Source organism: Balaenoptera borealis (genome assembly GCF_965194805.1).
Source record: "Balaenoptera borealis genome assembly, chromosome: 7".
NCBI classification, from domain to species: Eukaryota; Metazoa; Chordata; class Mammalia; order Artiodactyla; family Balaenopteridae; genus Balaenoptera; species Balaenoptera borealis.
The window spans coordinates 56,127,268-56,155,213 of NC_138864.1; the positions used below are offsets into that span (position 1 = coordinate 56,127,268).

The 27,946-nt window shown below is 38.5% G+C and overlaps 1 long non-coding RNA gene across 1 annotated transcript in view; it reads right to left on the reverse strand.

Annotated features, from left to right (window-relative positions):
* Positions 1 to 27,946, reverse strand: part of LOC309631769 — a 551,953-nt gene that overhangs the window by 411,277 nt on the left and 112,730 nt on the right. Inside the window, exon 3 of the long non-coding RNA XR_014246515.1 lies at positions 25,978 to 26,043. This is a non-coding gene — a long non-coding RNA (uncharacterized lncRNA). The remainder of the gene's footprint in view (positions 1 to 25,977; positions 26,044 to 27,946) is intronic.

Sequence of the window (27,946 nt, forward strand, 5' to 3'; positions counted from 1 at the left end):
GTATCCAGTAAATACTTGTTGACTCATAGAACAAAAGCATCTTAAGTTTATCAAGTGAAACTGAGCTTTCAGGAAACAATACTATATTTACTTATGTTTTGCAAACTGCTGATCCATCAAAGAACATGTCCTGAGATCTGGTGGGTTTGGGCTTTGGTCCAAAGTTCTTCTCACTTTCTTTTTGGATAGTCTTATCTACAACCATGAATTCAATTTCCATCCATATTATAAAGTCTACATTTGAATGATATCCAAGTGGAACTCTAGCCCAGAGCTGGAGGTTCCTGAACTCTAGATGGGTATATCTCAATATCTTTGGACATTTCCATTCTGATAATTTACAGGCACCTCAAATTCAACATGTCTAATACTGAACTCATTCTCTTCTCCTTTAAAACTACTCTTTAAGTTTCCTTTCTCAGAGAACTATGTGATATTCTTGCCAGTTGCCTCAGTCATAAATCAGAATGTCATTCTTGACTTCTTTTTCGCACCCAAACTTATCCAATCAACCCCAAAGGGGTACTAATGCTCATTTCTCAACATCTTTTGAAGCATTCACTTTTGCCATTGCCACCATCCCCATTTCAGCCATTACTATCTCCCATTTGGATATTGCTACAGCTGCCTCACTTTTCTTTCTAGTTATTTAAATCTGATCATGGTAGTTAACTTTATTGGGCATGTTCTATGCACTTTACATCCATTTAAACCCCACAATAATCCTATACCATTAGTTCTATCATCATTATTCTCATTTTACAAATAAACAAAGGCATGAAGTGTCTATGTAACGTCTCAAAGTCTTGCCACTAGAAAGTGATGGATCTGAAATTTAAACCCAGGCAGTCGGGCTCCAGAGTCGATGCTGTTTACCATTATCTTATTTAACTCTGCATTAAGTCGTACCCTTGCTTAAACACTTTAATGCCTCCCTATTACTCTAAGGATGATGATCAAATTCCTTACTAACCCCTCCAAAATCTGAATCTTGCTTATCCTTCTGTCTTTATCTTCAACCTCAACAGCCACCCTCACCCCTACTCCCACCCCTACATCCCCCACCCTTATCCTTTGCTCCATCACTAATGAACTTCTTTCAGTCCCTTGAATGCTTTTGTGCTCTTAAACATGTTATTCTCTGTGCCTACAATACTTTCATTATCACTCCATCCCAATTTGCCTGTCTTATCCCCATTCACCCTTAATGTTTCACCATAGGCCTTTCTGAGGGAAGACTTCCCTGATCACCCCCTCTTGCCTCCACATCTAGCTGTGGGGACGCTCTATTTTGCTTTTATGCAAGCCTATGCTCTAGGATTCCTTCTTCCTTCTCACTATACATGGTCCCACTGTGAGTAGGTCCAGCCATGTGCCAGTGGCTCCTAATCTCTGTGTGATCTCTCCCTGAACTCTAGCCTCAGATATCTGACTGCCAACTTGACTTCTCTGCATGGAGGCCCAACAGGCCTCATTCAAACTTAACACAGCCAAAACAGAATTCTTTCTCCATCACTATCTATTTATTTGTCCAAATCTATTATTTTATCTTATTTTTATTCTTGTTATTACTTAGCACTTTAATATAACCCTGCAACAAGTCCTATTAATCCTGTCTCTAAAGAATATCCCAAATCTATCCACTCCTCTCTGTCTCCCTTGCTTAGAATACGTCAACAGCCTTATAACTAGACGCCATGCTTCGCACTTGCCACATTCAGCAAACAAAGTAAATTTTAAAAATGTAAATCAGATCATGCCCTCTCCTCAAAACATGGCCTTCCAAAATGGCTTTCCATCATACTCTGAATAAAACTCGACTCTTACCCTGGCTCAGCTACATCTTGGACTTCATATTATACAACTCTGTCCTTGCTACTATCCCCCAGTCATACCATCCTTCTTTCTGTTCCTTCCTTCTTAGCATCTGTGTCTGCTAAATTTGGATTCATCTGCAATGACAGAAAACCCCAAATAAAGAGAACTTACATGTATTGCTTATTTTATTCTCAAATAAAAGAGATCCATGAGTAAGTAGTTCAGGCTGGTATGGTAGTTCCATAATTGTCAGGGTCCCAGTCTTCTTCTATCTTGTGGTTCTACTATTCTCTATACAGGGCTTAAACCACATAGTCTAAGATGTTAGCTTGAGCTCCAGCCATCACATTCACATTCCAGCCAGCAGGAAGGTTAAAAGGCATACTTCTGCTCTTTTAAAGGTATATACATTTTTATCCCACCGGCCAAAACGGAGTGACGTGGCCACATCACCTTTCAAGGGAAGCTGTATCAATAGTTCTTTTTTGCTGAGTAGTATTTCATGGTACAGATACACCACCAATTGTTTAACCATTTACTCATTGAAGAACATTTGAGTGTCTTCTGGATTCTAGCTATTACAAATAAAACTGCTATGAATATTCATGCATAGGTTTTAATGTGAACATAACTTTTCATTTCCCTGGGATAAATGCCCCAGATTACAACTGCTGGCTCATAAGTACTTGTTTAGTTTTGTAAGAAACTGTCAAAACTAGCATAGTTGTACCATTTCACATTCCCACCAGCAAAGTATGAGTGATGTAGTTTCTTTGTATCCTAACCAGCTTTTGAGGTTATCACTATTTTTTATTATAGCCATTCTGATAGACGCATAGTAACATTTCACTGTGGTTTTAATATGCACTTTCCAAACAGCTAATGATGTCAACCATCTTCCATGTACTTATTTTCCATCTGTATATCCTCTTCAGTGAAATGTCACTTGATGTCTTTTGCCCATTTTCTAACTGTCTTGTTTCTTTTTCTACTGTTGAGTTTTCAGAGTTTGTGATGTATTTTAGACACACGCCCTTTGTCAAATGTGTGGTTTGCAAATGTTTTCTCTCAGTCTGCAGCTTGTTTTTCCATCCTCATCATAGAGACTTCCACAGAACAAAAGTTTTTAATTTTGATTAGCTCCAATTTATTAATTTTTCCTCTTTTGTATCATGCTTTTAGGGTCAAATCTAAGAACCTTTCCCTAGGTCTGAAAGATTTTTACTATGCTGGTTTTTTTTTTTTCTAAAAGTTTCATAGTTTTGCATCTTATGTTTAAGTCTATAATCCATTTTTGAGTTAATTTTTTATATAAGTTATGAGAATTAGATCAAGTTTCTTTTTTTTTTTTTTTTTGATCTATGGATGCTCCAGAAAGAAAATATTTTAAAAGGAATTTTTAAACAGATGGTTGTCCACAAATTTTTTTAAAAATGGTGATTAACAAGAGCCAGAATGGGTTCACTAAAACCAAGTTAGGCTAAACCAACTTCTTTTCGTTTTTAAAACATTAGATTTCTAGGGCGATTTGGAGAATGTTGGCAAAATAAATCAAACTTAACACACATACCCCTAGATGGAAATACAGCACTCAGGGAGGGAACTATAACAGCCCCACTATATTTAATACTTGTCAGAGCAGTTCTGGAGTAAGGCTTCGACTGTGAGTGATATGAGCCCATGTGCCACAACTGCTGAAGCCCGCGTGCCTAGAGCCCATGCTCCGCAACAAGAGAAGCCACTGCAATGAGAAGCCCGTGCACCGCAGCGAAGAGTAGCCCCCACTCGCCACAACTAGAGAAAGCCCGCATGCAGCAACGAAGACCCAACGCAGCCAAAAATAAATTAAAAAAAATAATTTTTAAAAAAAACTCCTTTTTTTTTTTTTAAAAAAAAGAGTACATCAAAGCATTTGTGGAGAAGAAAGGCCAAATGATGAGGTCTGCAATTATGACTTTTGAGGACTGCGGAAGGACCATGTATTGCTTATTTCGCTTTCAACAGACAGTGAGATAGTGGCTAGTCGGGTTGGAAAACAGTAAGCATAAAGAAGACGTGAAGCAAATTTGAAACGTTTGGCAGGCCATCTCATGGAAGAAGAAGAGGAAGGGTTATGCACAGCTTTGGGGAGGCCAAGCTAAGAAAAGAGAGTGGAAATAATGAGAAGCTTGATTTCAGCTCAATGTAAGGAAAATCTTTCTAATACTTGTACTAGTCAATCACAAGGAATGATCTGGCTCAAAATATAGTGAACTCCCTGTCAATATAACTGTCATGAGAGGTTGATCCAGATGACCTCACCAGTACGTAGCCAGGATTAAAGATCTTGAATTTGGAAGAGGAGAATTTTCTTATAGGCTGGAGAGGTGAGGCACGATTTCACAGAGTGAAAAGTGCACTTTAGGTTTCTTAGATGGTTAGAGGCTTTGTGCTTTAAAGACATGAAAGTAGGGATCTTGGCCAAAGAAGAGATACAGAGGTGTTCATCTTGACTGAGGCAGAGATTTTTTTGTGGGGAAGTATCACCCAAGGTGCCTCCCAGCTCTGGGCCACCTATTAGGTCACATCTAGGCTGTGATTGTCTAAAGGAATATTATTCCCAGACATAACACTCAACCTAATGGTTGCAATGAGGACATACATGGTAGACTAAGATCTCAACTGGAGTCTTTTGCCGTGGAATCAACATGCATACACTCTTCCAACTATATTTTATTTTTTAAATTACTTGTTTATCTTTTTTTTTTTTAAGGTATATACTTAAACGGATTTTTTTTTTATTTATTTTATTTTTGACTGCGTTGGGTCTTCTTTGCTGCTCACAGCCTTTCTCTAGTCGCGGGGAGCAGGGGCTACTTTTTGATGCGGTGCGCGGGCTTCTCATTGCGGCGTCTTCTCTTGTTGCGGAGCACGGGCTCTAGGCACGTGGGCTTTGGTAGTTGTGGCACGTGGGCTCAGTAGTTGTGGCTCAGGGGCTCTAGAGCACAGGCTCAGTAGGTGTGGCACCCTGGCTTAGTTGCTCCGCAGCATGTGGGATCTTCCCAGACCAGGGCTCGAACCCGTGTGCCCTGCATTGGCAGGTAGATTCTTAACCACTGCGCCACCAGGGAAGCCCCCAACTACATTTTAAATGGAATCATGAGATGTTAGAAAAGGGGCCTCAGGTACCATCACTTCTAATATACCCACTTTATATGGAAAAAGAAAAGAAAAAAAGAGCAGGGTCAAAGAAGTTCAAATTTTTTACTTCAGAAAACTTTCTATATCTAATTAGTGAGATATTTAGGCACCCTTATTCCAAAAAGGTGATGTTTATTGGTTAGTTTCCATGTGTAGAGAACTTCATGTGGATTATATAATTTAATCCTCACAATAATTCTATAATCTGGGTATTTTAATTAATACCATATGCAGATGAGAAAATTGAGGCTCAAAGAAGAAAAATTACTAGCCCCAAATTGCACAGCTGGAGAATAAAGGAGCTAGGATTTAAAGCTAAACTATCAATCTATAAGACTGTATGTTTTTAAGAATGTTTTAAATGTATTTTATTATTAATTTTTAGTTACAAAGGTAATTTGAGTCCAACAATACAGAGACATATAAAGAAAAAGTTAATAATCTGCCTCTCTCCTCTCCCCAACCACTCTTCTTGGGGTCAATAAGGTTTCCAGTTTGGTGCATATGACGTTAGACTCTTCTCCAAGCAATACCCAAATGCTTAACCATTATGTTACGTAATCTCCCTAGTTCTGCCTCCTTTCTAGTATAGCAAACTACCTCCAAATAAAAGAGAGAGAAAGAAAGGGAAACTTTAGAAAGGACATGGTAAATAAGTATCAACTGCCCATATTTGATTAATATTTAACAAACTAAACTAAACTCACCTGGAGGCTCCACAAATGTGGGGATAAACATTTTCTGGTAAGATTTATTCTGATGAATATGTGCAACTAAATTGAAATAGGCAGGTCTGTGTGACTGTGCTATGGAAAATCATTAACTTGTCCCCATAACAAACAATTGTTCCTTGTCTAAAAGCCAGATTTGGATGTTAAGCTTGACTCTGGAAAATAAATGATCATGGGTAATTGTAGGAAACTCTGAAAATGTGTCTTTTCTAGTGGGGATCCAAAGGGGCCTTATTTAATGCGGTAAGATCACAGTGTATAGCTCTCTCTCATCCTATCAGGAAACAAGGTGCCCCTTTTACTTTTCAGGTAAAACAGATTTCCATTTGTCATGAGACAACTGTATTCAAATACTGTTTCTCTTCTGAAGAAGTGACAGATTGAAAGGGATAAAATTAGTTCATTCCATATAATCAGATGTTTAGGAAATTGTGCAAAATATAACAATCTCACAAATAAAAACACATTTATCCAGAGTCTTTCCTATTTTGATTCCTATGTTGCTTTTAAAATCTGGAAAAAATATTTGTCACAAAATTATTCTGACTTAACTGAGCACAATTCCTCCAAAATGTGCTATTTCCAATCTTTCTTGCCACAAAGTTATTCCGTAAAACTTTGTGCAGAATAATGTCTCCTTTCACAGTTTCAAACAGCTTAACAGCAGATCAAAATATAGGCTCAACATCAGCATATTGAGATGTACCCAAAATAGGAACATTTTTCTTGTATCTAAAAATAAACTACGACTACTTCATTTTATGGAATAAAATGGATCGAGAAGAGAGAGCTTATAGCACTACCTACAGTGTGTGTGACTGTTCTTTTCATTTCTTGTAAATTTAACAATGCAAATTCAGCAATGGTTTTTTGCCCAATGGTTGCCAATTTAGGCACCAACTTTCTCAAAGAAATAGCCTGATTAGAAAATAATTGTACTTCTTTCTTGCTACTGTTACCACACCTGCACTTTTCATTTCCTATAAGGTACAGTGGCAAAACTGCATCTTTCAACTCTGCCTCTTTTATCTGATGCAGTGGATGACAGGTAATCTAGCTGAAAGTTCCAACAATTGCACCACCAGAAAAACACTGGCTGATGAAATCTGAGCAGTTATCACACTAACCATCACCTGTCAACCCTCTTGCTTCAATTTAAGGGCGCATCAATTTTCTGAAGAGGAAATCAAGGGCAAAGAATAAAAGCGCTTCAGATAAACACTGACAAAGGCCCTTTCTGCCTTTTTTTTTTTTTTAATTTATGATGGGATGTACTATCATAGGTTGCTCGGTGAGGTTTTATCAACCATCCTGATACATCCCAGATAGCTCGGAATTCTTTGGCCATTGATGAAGTGTTATACTTGCACTTACTGAAAGGGCAGAAGATTTCCAACTGAAAATTACTTTCACTAAATACTACAAAGATATTGAAGGCAGAGAGAGCCAGGGGATGGAACAAATGACAGCTGCATATAACAATGAACCTCCCGGTTCTCGAGGCTGGCAGACTGAGTAGAGTAAGAACATGAAATAATGTTTTCTTAAAGCCAAGGAGCATATTGTGTAACGCGTTAGGCACAAAGAGTTCGTATGTTTTTCGTGGTGAGTTGGGAACACAGTGCTGCCAATTGTGCTTACAGTGTGTCCTGTCACTGCTTCCAGACCAAGATTTTTTTTCTAAATGTATCTGGTTACCACATTCAAAATACACATCAAATAATGGTATTTGGTGAGAGGAAAGATAAGGGCTAGGGAAGTAAAAGATATAATGACATAGATTTTATGAGGCACTTGGAACTTGGCCCTTAGCAAAACAGATCTGTTTTCCTTCTGGAGTTGAAAGCCATAGGGCTGAGGTGCCGAGCCTTCTGTGTTTAAGAGCAGAGGTTCCAAAATCAGGCAGATCTGGGATTAAAAGCTGTCTCTGACTTTACTGTGTGGCCTTAGCAAGTCAGTAAACTACCTAAACCTCCATTCCTCCTTTCCAAAATGTCGCTAATAACAGTACCTAACTTGTAGCACAGTTAGCAGGATGAAATTAGATACCACATTTAAAACATTTAACAAACTACCCGGCACAACACAGGTCTTAGTAAATGTCAGATCCTCTCACTCTAGCACCCTGTAATGTGTTACGAGGCCATCTGACCCTGAACTTATTTCTCCTCGAATAGGAATACTTCCTAGAAGACCTTTCCCACTTTTTGAATCTTGCAGTTTGTCCCCAAAATAAGATTCTCCCAGGTCAAAACAATTAAAAGAGATGTATTCTAAACTCTGGTTTAACTGGGGAAAAACTATTGCTTGTTTTTGATTTGTTTATACAACACATTTCTCATTTGCATTTTCCATGAGAACCTGAAACCAAACCACAAATATGTTTTGCTATCTACTCTTAAATAATGAGATTGTTTTCATTATTATTCAGATGTAAAAGGAAAAGTATGGACTTCTTAGAACCTCACAGTATTTTTGCATCTGTTTATATCTTTTAAGAATCCTGAAGTACTTAGAGACATCTCCTCAGTTTGCACAATATTCCTGTGACTGATGAACAAGAAAAGAAGAAGGTTGAAAAAAAAAAATGAGGTACAGAGACAGTTGATATGGTGCCCACATTACTCAAGGAAGCCAAGCTAGAGTGGGACGGCTGCCAGGACACTGGGCAACCAGCCTGCTCCCCCACCACTGCTGTGCTTCCTGAACGCGGCAAAGCATGTGGCTCTCTGGTTTCAATATCCCTCACAGTCCTCCTTATGATGACATTCCTCCAGCCTGTGCTTGTCGCCTCTTTAGACTGATGATAAACACTTAAAAGGCAGGGACTGATACTACTTACTATTTCCCCCAGCACACCATCTGATAGGCTAAAAATGTGTGTTTCATCTGTTCTTACTTGATGAAAAAAGCAAATTCACAAATGTGCAAATTATCGACTAGACTGTTCATCATCTCTATAAGGATAAACTCTTGGGATTCTTATCTGTTTTATTTTTTTCCAAAAAGTTAGGAAATGTAGGTTTTTTGGGTTTTGTTTGTGTTTGTTTGTTTCACTTCCCAAATATTTGCTGTCATTTCCCAAATATCTGTTATATGGCAATCTTGCATTTTCTGCTTATTTCCAGTCTCCCTGTCCCAGAGGTACTAAACAAAAATGAAAGGAGGAAGGCAATTATATTTAGATGGAACTAGACCCAACTGCCACCACTGGGCAACATTCTTAATAGCTCTAACATTTGTTTTGCCTTTTTTTTTTTTTTGGCCTTTTTTTTTAAAAAAATAAATTTATTTATTTATTTATGGCTGTGTTGGGTCTTCATTTCTGTGCGTGGGCTTCCTCTAGTTGCGGCGAGCGGGGGCCACTCTTCATCGCTGTGCGCGGGCCTTTCACTGTCCTGGCCTCTCTTGTTGCGGGGCACAGGCTCCAGGCGCGCAGGCTCAGTAGTTGTGGCTCACGGGCTTAGTTCCTCCGCGGCATGTGGGATCTTCCCAGACCAGGGCTCGAACCCGTGTTCCCTGCATTGGCAGGCGGATTCTCAACCACTGCACCACCAGGGAAGCCCCCCTTTTTTTTTTGGCTTTTTAATGGCTTTACTAATGCATAATTTTCTTCTTTGTTTTTTCTTTTTTTAAAGATTTTTTTTTTTGATGTGGACCATTTTTAAAGTCTTTATTGAGTCTGTTACAATATTGCTTCCATTTTATGTTTTGGTTTTTTGGCCGTGAAGCATGTGGGATCCTAGCTCCCCGACTATTGATCGAACCCGCACCCCCGCATTGGAAGGTGAAGTCTTGACCACTGGACCGCCAGGGAAGTCCCATCAATGCATTATTTTCATAAAAATATACTGTACTTATTTAAAGAAAACAATTTAATAAGATTTAACCTATGTATATACTTGTGAAGCCATCGCCATAATCAAGATAATGAACATCTGCATCAACCCCAAAAGTTTCCTCACATCTGCCTCTTTGTAATCCTTCTCTCTACCCTCTCCCCACCTCCTGCTCCCATTTTTATGCAACACTTCTGTAAAAAATTAGTTTGCATATTTCATAATATCACATTTCATTCATTGTCTGAAACTTTGTAAGTTTGTTAGTCTGCTTAAATAAGATGACATGATACAAGTGCACCTAAAAAAATCACTCAAGAATGTTCTCTTCATCTACTCATTTTCCCTTCTCTATTCAGACAACAGTGTTTATTCCAACAGTATTTATGCTTGGATAAATCTATCTGAAGGCAGCATTTCTAATATTTTGTTTGTTTTGCATGGGAATTTTTAATTTATTTAAAGTGGCACTGCTTTCCTACAAAAGCCATGCAGGGTGCCAGTGACCCATGGGCTGAACCTATAAATAGGAAATATTTATTTTGGAACAGTAGTGTTTCAAGTATGATTTGACTCTAGGCAGTTTTTTATAACAGTCATTGTACTATTACCTTTGCCATAAGTTTTAAGAAAAAAATAGGGACTACCTCATTTATGAGCAAAGCCATCAGAGGAAATACTATTCTTTTTCATCCTAGAGAAATATTTTAATGATGGCAGCTAAGGATAGGGTGGCATAAGACCTTTTGTTGTGCTGATTTACAGATTAACAAAGACTCGAGAATCACTGTTTTACAGCAATTAATATACACTCCTGGTCAGAAATAGCAAGAATGAAGAAACAACTATTTGAGTTTGTCTGATTATGTAAGAAAGCAAATTGACCAACTTCTCTCTCCTGGACAGTGTCCTCCTTTGGGAAGGAAGGTATTAGCAGCCTTAAAACAAAGGAGGAAAACTGTTCTTTTTATAGTGAGGTGTAGAAAATGAGACAGCTTTCTTACCTCTGTGGCTTTGGGGGGTGGGGTACTCTTTCCATTCAGCGTAAGTTGAAAGAAGTATTTTTCTTACAGCATTGTATTTCCAGCTCTAGATTAAAGTTGCTATGTCAAGAGAATTGATAATATAATCCAAGGTACTTCTTCCTATCACTTCAAATTTCTGGGCATGTCTCCCAGAAAAAAAGATTAATCTGCATTTCCATTTTTAAAGTGCTTTTAACTTAATGTAGTTAATTCCTCCATTTTTGCAACCATAATATCCCCACTGTAGTTCAGACAATTCTACTTTCCCCTCCTACAAGTAGTTTGGGGCACAATGGAAAAATTACAGTAAATTGAAAACAACCTTGGTTTTCAGAATTTTTTTAGAAAGTTGTATTATTGGTTCACAACTGATAACCAGTTTTACAGACAAAACCATGGCAGAGAATCTTATCTTAAATAAATTCAAACTAATTTACACACTGTTGATGACAAATAAATGATGGTGGATGCCTCTATTCCAAAAAAACCAAGCAATCAAAATGTTCAGATTGGGTGGAACCAACCTTTACCTAAAAATCAGTGAGACCCTCTTCCCCAAGCAGATGCTCTTCCCCTCTTATAAGGAATGGCATTAAAGGTACAAGTTCTATTCTACAGGGAATCCCTTCTCATGCTTCTATCAGCCCAAAGGGAAGTAGCTTCTGATTGGCATTGCTGGAGCCCATTGAAATCTTGTTTGCTGCCAATGGTCATTATGACAACATCTGTGACTAAGATGTGGAGGTTTAACTGCCTCAATTTTCCTTCAGCTGTGAAACCCCTTGGTTCATATAAAAAGCCTTGGTCAGGAAATTCCACCAACAGCGCGCATCGGTTGGTGAAAATCACATGATTCTGACCACAGAATAAGCTATTTCTAAATCCTTGGCTCAGTTAGGCCATGCACAAAATCTGGATGCAGACACGTACTGGATTTCCTTGACTTGATAAAAAGAACTGCTCTCCTAGAAATATGAAATGTATGACTTCTTTTTTCTTCCTTAATCACATAGAGTTGCAGTATGTTTGCACACGGACCTGTTTCCTCTGGGGTGTGTGTTACACCTGCTTGCTCCTTATTTCTCTCCTTAGGCTGCATAATTAATTCTTTTTTTATTCAGGGAAAGTATTATATTTTTGTATTCTAAAGCTCCATTTCAAATAAGAGATGCTAATGTTGTTCAGAATTGCCTAAGCTAAGCTCTCGTGCACATTACCGCAAGCAGTACAAAACGTATATATAAAAGGAGCTTCTCAGCTAGAGGTAATATTTGAGTAATTATTACCAAATCATTATACTGGGTGCCATTAAAGTAAACTGCATTAACAAACTATTAAACTTTTTTAAATAAAAAGAAACTAATATATTAATTCCACGTGTTTAGAAACTTAAAGATTATATTTTAAAATATCATACATTTTTATGACATCATAGATCAAAAGTTTGTTTCTTTTCACCATAAAGCTATACTTTAAGATTTTTTTATGAAGAAAATCTGAAATGAAATTAGTTACCTACAAATACAGATTGCAATTACTCATTGGAAAATCATTTTTTCTAAGCCTTCAACTAAAGTCTCAGAAAGTTATAGAAAGTTAGAATTCTTTCAAAACTGATTTTTGATTGAATTATATTTCATTTAGTATCACAGCCTTGCTGTTCAGCTGGTTAGCCATCCACTGACTTTTAAATGTACAACATCCTGTGATGGAGACAATTATTTGTCATTTAATTAAATCCTAAAGCTATTGTGTTCCATTCAAACTAAATTCTAAAAATAACACTTTAAGAAAAAGATTATTACAAAACATAAACTTATTTTATAAATCCTTTAAGGGTAGGGAATTTGTCTTCTACTGTGTTATCTTTGACACACTCCGTGGCATATAGTAAATGGTTTTTGAAAAAAAAAAGAACATAATAGCTCCTGATTCCATGATTCTAAAAATCTAAGAAACTCCTATTTTAAAAGGAATAGTAGTAAACTATATGCTTATGACTGTACATTGATCTGAATGGGAGAAATGATACAACCTCCTTTTAAAATACAAAGTTAGTGAATTGTCTTCTTCTGATCAAGTGGGATAATATATCTAAGTTACAATAAAGGATTTTATCATGAACATCAATTGTACTATTAACACAGAAAGTTTTGTCTAGTACTTAGAGGTTATTACTTTTAAGTTAATAATGATAATTCTGAATCCTAATATCTTACTTCCAATGAATAACATTCCTATTCAAAGAGCAACTAGATATACAGAAAGTGGTCTCAGTGGGATTGCAGTAGATACAAAATGAAAGAATAAACAGATGAAACACCCTACAGAAAAACCTGAGAGGTCTGGTTTTAATTTTTGTTGGTGCTTTTATTTTTTCATTTCTGAACTAGTTTCACATCAGTACCTCTTACACTTTCACATCAGTACCTCTTACACACACACACACACACACACACACACTCGCACCAAATTCATAGATGATGAGAAGGCAATTGGTCGTTTAACAGGAATTACTAACTAAATTTTTCTGTGACGCTAGTTGTACATACTGAGTTGCTTGATGTGAGTTATGAACATGAAATTGCCTAGAAAGCACAAGAACCTTGGCAAATATTCAGAGTAGAGCACAATGCTTTAATACAACTAAATGGTTTAATGACAAGTGGGGAATTACTGTAAAATATAAAGCTGGCAAAAGGCAGCAAACAGCGCCTGCTGGCTAGACTAAGAAATCCAAAATGGATTCCAGGAAGAGCGCGCAATGCCCAGCTGCTGCGGTGGTTGCCTGTTCCTCCTATACTGTTATTACTGTTCAACGGTCCTGAGATCTGAATGACAGTGGCCTGAGCCCTTTCAAACAACAGAAAGAAGGTCAATTTTTGTAATGAGGAAATGGAAGTGGTGGCACCGAAGATCACTGACCCTTACAGTTTCCTGTGCGACGAAGGAGCAGTGAAGTGCGCGGGGAAATTACGGTGTAGGAGAACAGTGACACCACCATCATGAAACACGGAACCAAGGAACAAGTAGCAAATGCACGCAAATGTGCATAAATCAAGTATATGCTATCAACCCTGGGCTTATTCCTGTTCTCAAACTGTGAAAAATTGGGCCCAACAGTTCTGCGAAGAAAGGAAAAGGCAAAGGGCCAAAAATCAAGTTCAAGAGTATAAAATGATACTTTTAACCATGGGTAATATTTTAAATATTCAGCGACTAGAAGTTCTAGGTACTGACCAATCAGAACAGATGCTGGTCAATGTGCTGAAGCAGGATCCGTGAGACCAGCTGTCCTGCCAGGGGCTACCTAGTTAATTCCTAGATCCTGGGTGGGTGTAGAGGTCCAGACTGAAGCCAAGGTAGCTCACGAAAACAGGTGAGATAGGTGCAGTTGGGACTGGGCCAGTGATTGTCTATCAACTGATGCAAAATTATTTCAATACTGTAACATCTAGTGCAGAGGCTACCAGTGTATCCCAAGGCATTAGTGCTGCTCTTAACCCTGCTCAGTCTACTGCCATTGCCTATTCACAGGGTATCCTGTGGTGTAAAGAAAGGGAAGAGTAGCTTATTAGCAGGGCTAATTGAAAACCTGTCTTTGATATCTGATGGCCCTTTCATATTTCGTGCCCTTCAGTATTATGTTACAAAATCATTGTCACATTCATAACCCAGGAGTTTCTGAATTAGGAGATGTGCTAAAGTCACTAACGTAATTAATGAAGTTTAGGGACTAGCAGATGCAAACTACTATATACAGAATGGATAAACAACAAGGTCCTACTGTGTAACACAGGGCACTATATTCAACATCCTGTGATGAACCATAATGGAAAAGAAGACAAAAAAGAATGTATATGTGTATATATATATATATATATATATATATATATATATGTATGTAAAGCTGAATCACTTTGCTGCACAGCAGAAATGAACACAACCTTGTAAACTAACTATACTTGAATAAAACAAGTTTTAAAAAGATAAAATAATTAATATTAAATTTTTTAAAATGAAGCTTATTCCACTGGATAATAATGATGGTTATCTGATGATTCAAGGAGCTCAAAAGATTTTTTTTTAAACTCCAAATATTTAGTAAAAAATTCATAAAGAAATCAATTGAAATAATAATTTTGAAGATGTTTCTGAAAAAAGTGAAATAATATTTAATGAGTTTTCTTTGCCTCACCAGATACTGCAATTTGAACATGCCACAAGCTTCACATCATATTGAGATATTTTCCTTTCAGCCAGAGTTTTCATATAATTTATTGATCTTTCTCAGTTGCCAAAAAGGCATCCAGAAAGAAAAGTTCATTTAACATTCTTAGACAACACCTTCTAGGGTAATGTTAGCTGATTTCTCATGGAAAAATGTCAAGATAAGAGAACACATTTTGATTCAGGTGACAAGATACCTTGAATATATATTTAATACTGTTGCATATTTTTTTTGAATTATGGAGACTATTTTTGTGATTTGATTGCCACAAGAATTCAGGTGAAGCAAAACAAAAAGTAGAAGGTTTGGTTATGAAAGCTGTAACATATTTCATAGTCAGGGCCTGCAAAATTTTTAGTTACGTTTTGATTTTCTCTAAAAACTGACATATCATTGAGACTATACTGATGTTGACAGACCAGGGTTATAAATATATTTATGGGAAGAATTGTTGCATTAACTAAACAAGCTATTGCACCAGGAACAGCCCCTGGGCATTTATATTCAACTTCTGCTACATTTCCAAGGGCAGGCCACCCTGATATGGCATGTTCATGAAAAGTAAGTAGCATTGAATACTGGCAAGTCCCAATATAACCTCTGCAGAAACGTTATGTGGGAGCTCAAAAGATTTTTATGATGGCATCCTAGACTTCTCTTTTGCAATAAAGCAGAATTGCAATTATGACTAAGTTAGACCAGACCTAGCAACAACATTTATGGATTTGACAACTTTGCATTTATACTTAGCATGTATCAGTTTAGTACTTATAGTAATTTTAAAGGACAAAATGTGAAATATTAGCAAACGGGATATAGAATGAAGATTTGGAAGTATCAAGACGTCAGAGGGATACAAAGACCAAATGTTAGTTATCTTCTTTTTTTTTAAATTAATTAAGTTATTAATTCACTTTTGGCTGCGTTGGGTCTTTGTTGCTGAGTGCGGGCTTTCTCTAATCGTGGCGACGGGGGTTACTCTTTGTTGCTGTACACGGGCTTCTCATGCAGTGGCTTCTCTTGTTGTGGAGAACGGGCTCTAGGCAGGCAGTAGTTGTGGCTCGCGGGCTCTAGAGCGCAGGCTCAGTAGTTGTGGCGCAGGGGCTTAGTTGCTCAGCGGCATGTGGGATCTTCCCAGACCAGGGCTTGAACCCGTGTCCCCTGCATTGGCAGGCGGATTCTTAACCACTGCACCACCAGGGAAGTCCCTAGTTATCGTCTAATATGGAGTAAATGTGATCGCTTAAAGATGATTCAACTGACAGTGGCTAAGATTTTAAGAGCACCTGTAAGGACAAAGAAGCTGTAACAAAAGCAGTGACTTCTCTAAATTTTTTTCCCACATGTGACATATGGAGGAAATGCCCATCCTAGTAGAGAAAAGGAGACACCTAGTCACCAAGAGGAAAGCCAGGAGGCATGGTGGCAGAAGAACGTGACACACAGTTTGCACAATGCACAAGCCTGGACTGTCATTCATCTACATCTAAAAGAAATATTTGATCACATGAGCTGAGCTTCTAAGTAAGTAAATTATCATAGGAAAAAAAGTTTTTGCAGGCCATAAAGAAATGAATATTTGAGCCAAATTTTCAAATATAGCTATTAAACACTCCAAAAGTGCCACCACTGAGCAAGACACTGTCTTTGACTTCACGTGCTATGGGAAGGCAATAAGCAAATACAGAACAAGGACAGGGATTGGTGGTGGAAATGAGTGAAGAAATCATGTTTGTCTATATTCTACCTTGCAGTGTACCAAAAATTGAAGGTTCTTTTTTTTAAGTAGTCAAAAGAAGATAAACTGAAGTCTAAACTTCTTTAAAGTCTCAACCTTCAAGGGGCATCTTCTTTGAGGCTACACACATAAGGAGGCAGGAGAAAATGCCCATAAATTTGAAAAACTACGTGTCCCTCATACATTTCAAGTTGACATCTTAAATTAATCATAAGTGAAAATAGTTGTAAAGGATGTAATACTGACATTTTAAAATACAACTTTACATTACTCTTTTCAATGAATTCAATGGGACATAAATGCCATAGTGATTTGACACTCATCACCATCCATTGAAAAATAGATTCAACCAAATTTTCTTAAATAGTTGCAAATTTTACATGATCATTTTTTCCCACTGAAATTGTGTTTCCATTTCTCTTTTCTCATACGGTTTTATCTTACTATAATAAGTGTTTAATATTTGAAAGTCCTTTATTGATTATGTTATCATACTTCTCTGCAGCAAAAAAGTATATAAAATGAATTTTTTTAACTTAAAAAACATCCTGTTATCATGAGGTCTTAAGTACTAAAAAAAATTCTTCTGCATAGAGGGTTTTTTTTTTAAGCATTAGTAGTACACAGTTTAACAAAACAATATAAATATTTCAAAAATGCTTGATAAAGATCATTAAATATAAGAAGTAAAATTTTATTGGAAATGCATCTCCTAATGAGATGGGGGCTTAATTTTGGTGTCTTAATTAGAGACGGCTTCTGCACACCAAAAGATAAACCGTCCCTTTGTTTGGCATCCTGGGAGTTTTTAAGCCCTGGAGCTGTTGGGAACATTGTGATGATGTGGCTAACTTTGGGGTATAATATAAACCTAACACTGTGTAATATAACTTTGTAATATAATAACTTTGTAATATAACTGTGTAATAAACTTTGGGGTGTCATATAAACTTAACAGAGCCTTCCACTGTTCAGCACAGCTCCCAGCACCCAACAGGTAATCAATGAATGTTCGTTTTCTTGGTCTTCTCCTTTCTCATCCTGTCAGCTCTCAACCATGCTGGGGCAACCACTAGCCTAACAAATGAAGCCATCCCAACTCCAAGAGCATCGTTTTAACAAGGATCTCCTCAGACAAACCAGTGTAAATAGAAACTTCCTTGATGTCACCATGTTCTCTTCATAGCAGGAAACAAAGATTTATAAAAATAGGTTTATACGTGTAGATATACTTTTAATCAAATGGCTTAATGTAATATATACACATATAAAACTCTAAAACCAATGTTATTGAAAAATTAAGTTCTATGTAAGGGCATTCAAACTATGACATTTATTGAAAAAATACACCAACTTAAAAAGCTATATTTCTTTTCCAATATTAAATGCTTACAGTATGTCAAGCAAGTAGAAACTGCACTTGGATATACAATGTCTGGAACACTTGAGTCATTTTCAAAAACACCGATGGTGTTTTAGAAGGATCGACCCTTCTACTAGCATAAGCAGGCTGTGGATTTTTTCACATGTAATGACTTCTGTTTCTACCCCCTGCCTGAGTATACCGCCTACTACTGCATGGTCTGACTCCACACTTCCCCACTGGTCTCCCTGTACTCTTCTCACATGAGGAAAGCACTCTACGAAGCACATACTCTTTTTTTTTTAACAGATAAAAAAAATTAATGGCTCATTATTTTTTTGTGATAGATTGTTTATTAGTATTTTTTGGTTTTGTTTTTAGCTAGAATATTTCTGCTTCTCTTTCAAAGAAATGTGCAAAGGCTGTCAAAACTCTTTAAAAAATAAATAGAATCTTGTTTCAAGATAAAGATTTTAGGAGAACTTCTTTGTAAAAGCAAACTATTGCATTTTAAGTGTCTTTGTTTGTTAGCAAGCCCTAATATAGCAACTCAACAGTAATTGCTATTTTATAATCTCCTGAATATTGAACTATTTATTATGCAAATTAATACTCTTTGGAGTATGCACCCGCCTAGCCATGGAGTTCTTTTCTGTTTACATATTTTACTTTTGCAGCTTTTGCCAGTCACTGTAAAGAAGCATCTTGAAATTTACTAATTCCAGGCATAAAAAGACTTCTGCCAGACACATAGCAGCTACACTTCATGTCTTTGTTTTCAATTAAAGAAAGACATACGGCAGACTTGCAAAATCTGAGGAAAACATTTTTTTGGTAACAGCTAGGAGTTCTCTTCAGCAGAATTTTTTTGTCATCATGACTACAGGGCCCCAGGACCAGGCTGTGACTCCATAATCCCCAGCAGAATGCGGGGCTGTAACAAGAGGTATCGGGTTGAATTCCATATAATTGTCGTTTTGTAGGTCAAAAATGGTTAAATATTGCAATTTCATGTGGTTCAACCAAATAATTGCTGCATATAGGCTCTTTCCTCAAAGGAAGCTCCACAACATAGACCCCTTCAGGAACATGCTAGAGAAATGCTCCCCAGGAACTATTTCCTAAATTTGGTAAAACTTCATAATACAATATTTATTAGTTTCAATATAGTCTACCAAGTCATTTCATGCAGCACAGACTTGGTTGGCAAGTGTTTTGCTATTCGACTGGATATCTGTTCAATCCACCACAGCCCTTCTTCTCCCAGAAGCAACTGGCCCCATCACAGTCCTAGAAGTGTCAACAAGGAGCGAGGGATGTGCACCCTCGGCTGAAGTGTGAGGCAGTCAACAAAAGAGAATGGTCTGAACACACAAAAATATGTTGGCCATCTTAAGACTGGTTCATGATCGCTGTAACTGGCCCCCAAATAGTTCTACCTTGCATTTGTATGAATACACCCACAAGGCAAGCAGGGTGCATTATTCCCATTTTACAGATGAGGAAACCAAAACTCCCAGATATGAAGTAACTAACTCAGGGTCACCAGTGAGGAAATGGCATATCTAGATGAGAACTCTGTTCTGTCTCATAGTCTATTTCCTTGGGAGATAATATTTGAAAAGTCAGGATACTGGGCAGAATGTCCCTTTACCTTCTTCCCCCCTCTTCTTAGTGTCCTGTGCACACATGCTAATGAGGTTAGGTGACTAGGTGTGGTGGGTTGGCTGTGACTCCACAAAGAGACAAGCACTTCTCTACTTCTGTGATAAAGGATGAAAATGATGAAAACACACATACTCCTTAGGAGAGAAGAGAGGGTAAAACAGGAAGTAAGCATTTCATAGATCCATGAGAATGGAGATCTAGAATCTTTGCATCACTGTGGGGCAAGAAGAGGGAGAAGGGAAGACCCCTCCTCCTTGGCAGAGGGAGCTGCAGGGTTGGTTCTGGGCTTTATTTTCACCATAGCAACATGAGTTGAACATGCCCTGTGGACAAAACCCAGTAATATAAGAGAATCACATATACACACACTCACTGACCTTAGGAAATTTACCATCTGAAGAATGAGCTTGGACAGGCAAATGAAAAAAATGCATGGCAAAGACACATGTGAGTGTTAATATGGATGTTCAAATGCTTGGAATGATAAACGTCATAAGAGAATAGCTATAAAAACCTTGAATAGAAATTGGCCCTGAAAAAGCTGGGAATTCTAAAGAGATGTTTAAAACTTCAGATAATTGCCAAATGCTGGAGCAGAGTAAGATCAACACATAGGACACTTCTCTTTGAGAAAAAGTGCTTACCTGTTTGAGGCGCCAAGTGGCCTGAAAATATCTAGCAACTCTTGACTTGAAACTCTATTCAATCTAGCTCCACTGTAACATAGGAGTCAATAAAAATAACTAGAATTTGTATAGTAACTTTCTTCTAAGGACTCAAAGAAAAATATAGGAGAAATAGAATGTGTTTAAAAATGAAGTCCGTCATCTCTATCAAAAAATATGCTGTGATAAATATTCCCACCCCAAAGTAACTTTTTATTTTTGCACTGTTGTGAAAATTCTTGTTATATGTCATGGTTAATCAAATTGATTTTTAAACCAGCTAATCCTAAAGGCAAAAGACGTTTGTCACAATCTGTAACTTTCTGTACATATTGTAGTTTTTGTTAGAAAACTCATCTACCCTGAAACCTATGTCCCTGTGTCCCTGACTTTTTGTACTAGATCAGCTTGTGTAGCTGCATTTGTATGGACGTAGATACTGCACTAGAATCTTACAGAAAAGGAAGATGTGAAAGCTTAAAAGTCATGTAAGAAGTGAGTTTAGAATGGGTCTTATCCTGCCTGTAAAAACTCAGAAATCAAAGCCACTGAAGCCTGCAGAGAGAAAGCCACCCTTGACCTTTCCAGATTGATCTTTGGGTGGGTACATGAGCCCAGGGATTTCATGTGGCTCTCCTTTGTATCCTGGTATATAAATACCAGGAAATATGAATATTCAAATATGCTAACCAAACTTCGACCAACTTCAGGGCCTGATAAACAGAGAATGTCCAACAATTAAAAATCATAAATGTGTGTAAGGTTAGTGGAAATGTATTTATGCTTTAAGTGTTTTTAAATGGCTCAAGTGTCACTTCTGATTTTCACTGTGTATGTCACCACACTCTTCCTGGCCGGACTATTTTGGGGACCCTAAATCAGAGATGAAGTAATGAATCAGGATCATCATGACAGGATTAGCACAAAGGCCACTAGAAGACCAAGCCTATATGTCATCTCACATTTAAGTTCTTTTCTATCCTTATTCACTGGATCCTTCCAACGCCCCCTTTGAGGGCACCTTTCTATCCCTTTACATCTTTATCAGTGCACACACATCATTGTATTTTCCTTAGTTATATCTGTCTCCTAACCTAATGCATTAGTTTCCTTGGGCTGCCATAACAAAGTACCAAAAACTGTGTGGCATAAAATAGAGATTTATTGTCTCACAGTTCTGGAGACTAGAAGTCTGAAATTGAGGTATCAGCAGACCTATGCTCCCTCTAAACCCTGTAGGGGAATGCCCCCTTGCCTCTTCCTGGCTTCTGGTGGTTTGCTGGTAATTACTGGCATTCCTTGGCTTGTTGGATGCATTACTCCAATCCTCCGTCTTCCCATGGCATTCTCCCTGTCTCTGTGTCCGAATTTCTCCTTTTTAAAAGGACACAAGCGGGGCTTCCCTGGTGGTGCAGTGGTTGAGAATCCGCCTGCCAATGCAGGGGACACGGGTTTGAGCCCTGGTCTGGGAAGATCCCACATGCCGCGGAGCAACTGGGCCCATGAGCCACAATTGCTGAGCCTGCGCGTCTGGAGCCTGTGCTCCGCAACAAGAGAGGCTGCAATAGTGAGAGGCCCACGCACCGCGATGAAGAGTGGCCCCCGCTCGCTGCAACTAGAGGAAGCCCACGCACAGAAATGAAGACCCAACACAGCCATAAATAAATAAATAAATAAATAAACCCAAAGTTTAAAAAAAAAAATTAAAAAGGGCACAAGCCATATTGGATTAGGGATCACCCTAATTATCTCATTATAACCTAGATAAATTTGCAAAGACTCTATTTCCAAATAAAGTCACATTCTGAGGTACTGGGGGTTAGGACTTCAACCTATCTTTTTGAGGGCACACAATTCAACTCATAACACTTAGAATCAGGCGCTCAAGTGCTCCATTTAAGAAGTAACTCACTAACTAAATAACCCATTGTGCCAGATAATGGAAAAATAAAGATTATGTCTTTGATGGCATAGTTAGTATCTTCATTTTTTATCCTCCATAGTAGTTAGCACAAAGTTGGTGTATTAGAAAAGTTTATTGATTGCATTAAGAATGGGCAAAGGAAGGAAAAATAATTCCAATGTTGAGATCCTAAATTCAAACCCCATAAGACGCCTCCCCCTTCTTGAGTTCAGTATCAATTTTCAAACAAGTCAGTGCCCAAAAGGGCTGAAGAAACAGCGAAGAATCAACATCCTAAGTCCTCACTCAGTCAATGTGACCTTCACTTCTAATAGAGGCAAAAGCCATAATTACCCCACGTCATTTAATATTAATTGCAAATATTAAGTGCAAAATAGCAATTGTCCAAGTCCTAGATTTTTAATTATAAAAATAAATAAAATTTTGCTTATATTAAATCCCATCAAAGTCTAATTTCCAGAAGTTCCTCTGGACTTCCAAGTGGTCAAAATAAACCTATCTCAGTCTCAGAAGGAAATTCATGGAGTGATTCAGCACAAATTCTATCTCCAGACAAGACCTTCTCCCGAGGTTTCAAGAAACATGGATGTTCAGCCTGTTCTCCAGGTTCTGCAGAACTGGGTCCCACATTCACCCTTGTTATCTGGTTGCAGTACTTAATCAGCCTTGTTGTCAAGTCTCTTTCTTCTGGCTAGCCTGTGGCATTTAAACCCATTTTTTCTGCCACATGGCATTTAACTGCTCAGCACCTTCCTATGTGTACCCCTTCCCCTTCTGTGTCTGAACGGCAAGCCCGCCTGTTGTTTGTTTCCTGTAATATGTAATCTAACATCTTTCATAGATGACTGTATTAGTCTGAGTTCTCCAGAGAAACAGAACCAATAGAAGAGAGAGAGATTTACTGTAAGAAAGTGGCTCGTACAATTAAGGAGGCTGAGAAGTACCAAGATCTATAGTCCATAAGCTAGAGTCCCAGGAGAGCCAATGGTGTAATTCTAGTCCGAGCCTCGGTCCAAAGGCAGAAGAAGACTAATATCCTAACTCAAAGATAGTCAAGCAGAGAGAAAGAATTCTTTCTTACTCAGCATTTTATTCTATTCAGGCCTCCAATGGATTGAATGTAGTCCACTTACATTGGGGAGGACAATCTACTTTACTCACTCTATGGATTCAAGTGTAAATCTCATCCAGAAACACCATCACACACACATCCAGAAATAAAGTTTAACCAAATATCTGGACACCCCATAACCCAGTCAAGATGACATAAAATGAACCATCACAATGACACACTGCAACCCTCAAACCAGCATGGTCCTCTCTGAACCTCTCAAATATCTCCACAATCTTCTTAAAATGTGGAGACTAACACTGACCACAGCATGTGATGACAACTGGACCCAGCTCAGAGGCAGGAGGGATCGCTTCCCAGCCCTGAAGAGGCACATCCCTGTTTACACAACCTGCCACCAAAGGTGAAGTTGCGAACACAGAGAGAGAAACAGTCCTTGCTCCTTGCTCCTGCCAGCCACAGAGGGAGGCCACTAGTCTGCTTTCAAACCTCTGCAAGCCTGAGGATTCCTCTTTCATTCCATATGGCCCCAAGAGTACTGCATGTTTCAGATCTGGACCTAGGATCTAATTTGGGTGCTGTTGATGAAAACAATAGTGACACTGCAGCTACCCTTTATTGAATACCTACTCAGTGCCAGACATTTTACATAATTATCTCACTTAGTGTCATCTCACATGGTTAAAATTTATTACCTCACTTTCACAGATGAGAAAAGTGACTCTCAGACAGGTAAATAACTTACTTCGGGCAAGTAAAAGTTCTCTAATTCATTCCCAGTCCCAACTCCAAAGCCTGTGCTATTTTCACTGTCTGCACAGTTCCCAGACTTGGCTGAGCAGGAGGACACCCATTGGGTGGCCTAAATTTTGCCAGTCCTCTCAAAAGATTCTGGACTATATGGGCTATGAAAAGGGATCGTATTCAATCCCAGGGAGTTTCTCCAAACTCCAGCCCAGGATTATAACTGGAGAGTCACTCTCCAGGGATGAAAATGACTAACTGATCTTGGCATCCCTCACAACATCGGACAAAGACACCTTACACTTAACACACAATCAAACTTACACTGAATTAGTGTCCCTTGTGGAGAGGCAGGGTTAGCATTCCCCTTGGGTCTTCCAGAATTTGCATAGAATGACAAGGCTGAAGATGAGAAATATCCTTGGGGAGCAATTTTCAAGTTCTACTTGTAGGACAGTAGGGTTGTATTTTAAATTTTTCTAATAGAGTAGCTCTCCTAACCACCTTTGTCCATTATTCTATTCATGCAATCCATCATCAATGAATATATGAATATTTATGTGTAGCTCTAATATGTATAGCACTTTAGCAGGCAATTCCCTTAAAGACTACTGCAGTGTTCTGTGAACAAATATCAGTGAGGTCTCATGACCCTCTTCTAGGCCAACTTTTAACCTGATTAATTGGAATTATAATATCACCAGGCAAGCGACAGTGGGGAAACAAAATTTAAGTCAGATTACTAAGACAGTGAGTTAGAAACATGAGTATGCGCCAGAATGCCAACTGCTGTAACTAAGAGAGTGAGGTTTGCAGACCCGATTCAGCAGAGGGGAGGATAGAGAAGGGAGGGGTACAGCGAACTCAGCCTTGACACTGATGGGTTATTCCAGAGAATTCTCAGGACTTCTTTGTTTTCATTTTCTATCTTAATGAACACTTACAAACTTAATGTTGCCACAACCCCAAAAGCCTAAATTTATGCTTCCCAACATTTTTCGTATTTTTATAATGTTTCCAACAATTATGTTTTATCAAGAGTTACGTGGGCACAATATTCATTACAACTCTATTTACAGTAGCCAGGACATGGAAGCAACCTAAGTGTCCATCGACAGAGGAGTGGATAAAGAAGATGTGGCACATATATACAATGGAATATTACTCAGCCTTAAAAGGAAATGAAATTGAGTTATTTGTAGTGAGGTGGATCGACCTAGAGGCTGTCATACAGAGTGAAGTAAGTCAGAAAGAGGAAAAACAAATACCGTATGCTAACACATATATATGGAATCTTAAAAAAAAAATGGTTCTGAAGAACCTAGGGGCAGGACAGAAATAAAGACGCAGACGTAGAGAATGGACTTGAGGACACGGGGAAGGGGAAGGGTAAGCTGGAATGAAGTGAGAGAGTGGCATGGACACATATACACTACCAAACCCAAACGTAAAACAGATAGCTAGTGGGAAGCAGCTGCATAGCACAGGGAGATCAGCTCAGTGATTTGTGACCACCTAGAGGGGTGGGATAGGGAGGGTGGGAGGGAGACGCAAGAGGGAAGAGATATGGGGATATATGTATATGTATAGCTGATTCACTTTGTTATAAAGCAGAAACTAACACACCATTGTAAAGCAATTATACTCCAATAAAGATGTTAAAAAAAAAAAGAGTTATGTGGGCAGACCTCAGGAAGGGATTATATGTATGCCCTCTGGTCCGACCTTCTCTCTCCAATGCTGGAGAACAAGACAGAAGTCCAAGGGACTGAATTAGGGTATGCATGGTAAGGGAAAGGGTCCAATGAATTATTCTCTTTCCCGATCCGTGGTCAGAACCAATTAAGAGACAGATAAGTCAGCCTGGCAGGGGAGGAGCAAATTGTCAGCTTCATGACTGATCAAGCTCTGGAGAATATGCTTAGATGTGTGAGCACAAGTGTATTCCAAATTGCAAACTAGAATTCAGCTAGACTTACCCCTAGGTCCTGGTGTAGGAGCTGACTGCTTTACTGCACCGCAGAGAACAGCTGGATGTATTCAGCCTGCAGAAGGGAGACATCAAAAAGGGCTCAGCAGGGATGGGGCCACACAGGCCTGCTCCTCCTCTACAACCCACCACCCCCACGTCTGCTGCTCTGCCACACTTCCTCCCCTCGGGAAGTGAAGGTGAAGAGCGGCCAGGAGTGCATCTCTAAACTAGTAGTTCTCCAAGTGCGTTCCGAGGACCAGCAACGCCAGTGGCATCCGAGAACTTGGGAGAAACGCAGATTCTCAGGCCTCACCCTTGACCTACTGAATCAGGAATACTGAGGCCCGAAAAGCTGTGTTTACAAGCCTTCCAGGTGATTCTGCTGCTCACTAAGGTTGAAGGACCACTACTCCAAAGAGTCATTCTAAACCTAGAATCACCTGGGACATTTTTAAAACGTCAGGCTGTCCAGGCCTTCCTCCAGACCAATAAGACCAGAATCTCTGCGGTGAGGCCAGGTATCAGTATTTTTTATACCTGAGGTAGTGACTGAATATGAGAGCTTTCTGGACACTGCAGATGTTTAAAACTAACTCTTTTATGGACACATTTGTGGGTGAAGAGACCTCCTCCCTCCCCCACCCGCACCCCCATTGCTGGGGATCTCCATCCCGTACTTTGCTACAATGGTAGTTCTCAGCTCAAGGCAATTTTGTCTCCCAGGGTACATCTGGCAACGTCAGCAGACAGTTTTGATTGGCAGGACTGGGAGAAGGCATGTAACTGGCATCTAGTGGGAAGAAGCCAGGGATGCTGCTAAACATCCCACAATGCACAGGATAGCTCCTCACAACAAAGAATTATCTAGTGCAAAATGTCAATATTGCCAAGGTTGAGAAACCCTGCACAACAGCCTATATTTCTGAATCTACTATATACAGTAATTGTATATACCAAGGTCTGGCTGTAATAAAACTGCATTTTTAAATGATTTACAAAACTCTTTCCTACAAATTAGACAAGTTTTTCTCCTCCCCATTTAGAGTGGAGGTTCTGGATCCTTTATCAACATTTCTTCAGTTATCTCCTTTACGACTGCATTTCAGTGTAGATGCCTAGACTACAGGCTGACAAAGGCTACCCGCCACGTCTGTTTTCTCACTTTGTAAAACACCTTGCAGTGTCCCATGCAGACAGGCGCTTGATTAATGCTATTTGATGATGACTGAATTAGCTTTTCCTAGTTGGGAAAGACAACTCTTTTAAATGCAAGTACCACCTAATCTCAGTATAATTTCAAAAGCATTTTATTATGTGTAACCTTTGTATCTGTAGTTCTATAATTCTGCATTTAATGTATTTCTTGCCATATCACGGGAATTCCAGAGCAGCTCTTTGTCAAGTATGTTCAGGTGATCTCAATGTGCTGGGCTCCTTTCTGTTCTCTTTCATTTACATTTTCAATAGGATATTGATACATTTCCTGCTAAATGCATTCTGTTTAGGGTTGCCAGATAAAATACAAGGCTCTTAGTTAAATTTGAATATCAGATAAACAATAAATAATGTTTTAGTATAAGTTTGTCCCAAATATTTCTTGGGATATACTTACATTAAAAAAATTTGTTGTTTATCTGATATTCAAATTTCATGAACATTTCAAATTTCACAGACATTTCATGAGTTTTCCTTTAATATATGCCATCTTTTTAAGAAAATTTACATTCTTTTTTCAGTAAAATTACTAGATAATTTTCTACTAGAATGAGGGCTGATATTTTAGATCGTATACCCAGAAGAGCCATACTGTTTACTAAAATATTAGTATCTTCCATACATGTTAGAAAATGGGCACTACTCTGAGCCTCCTAAGTGGTCTTCCAACCTCTCCCAAATTTCTTCTGAGTCAGCAACTAAAGGGTTAACACCTGGCAACTGGGTAGGGTCACCAAGACCTGGCTAAGGTACCTCCCCTG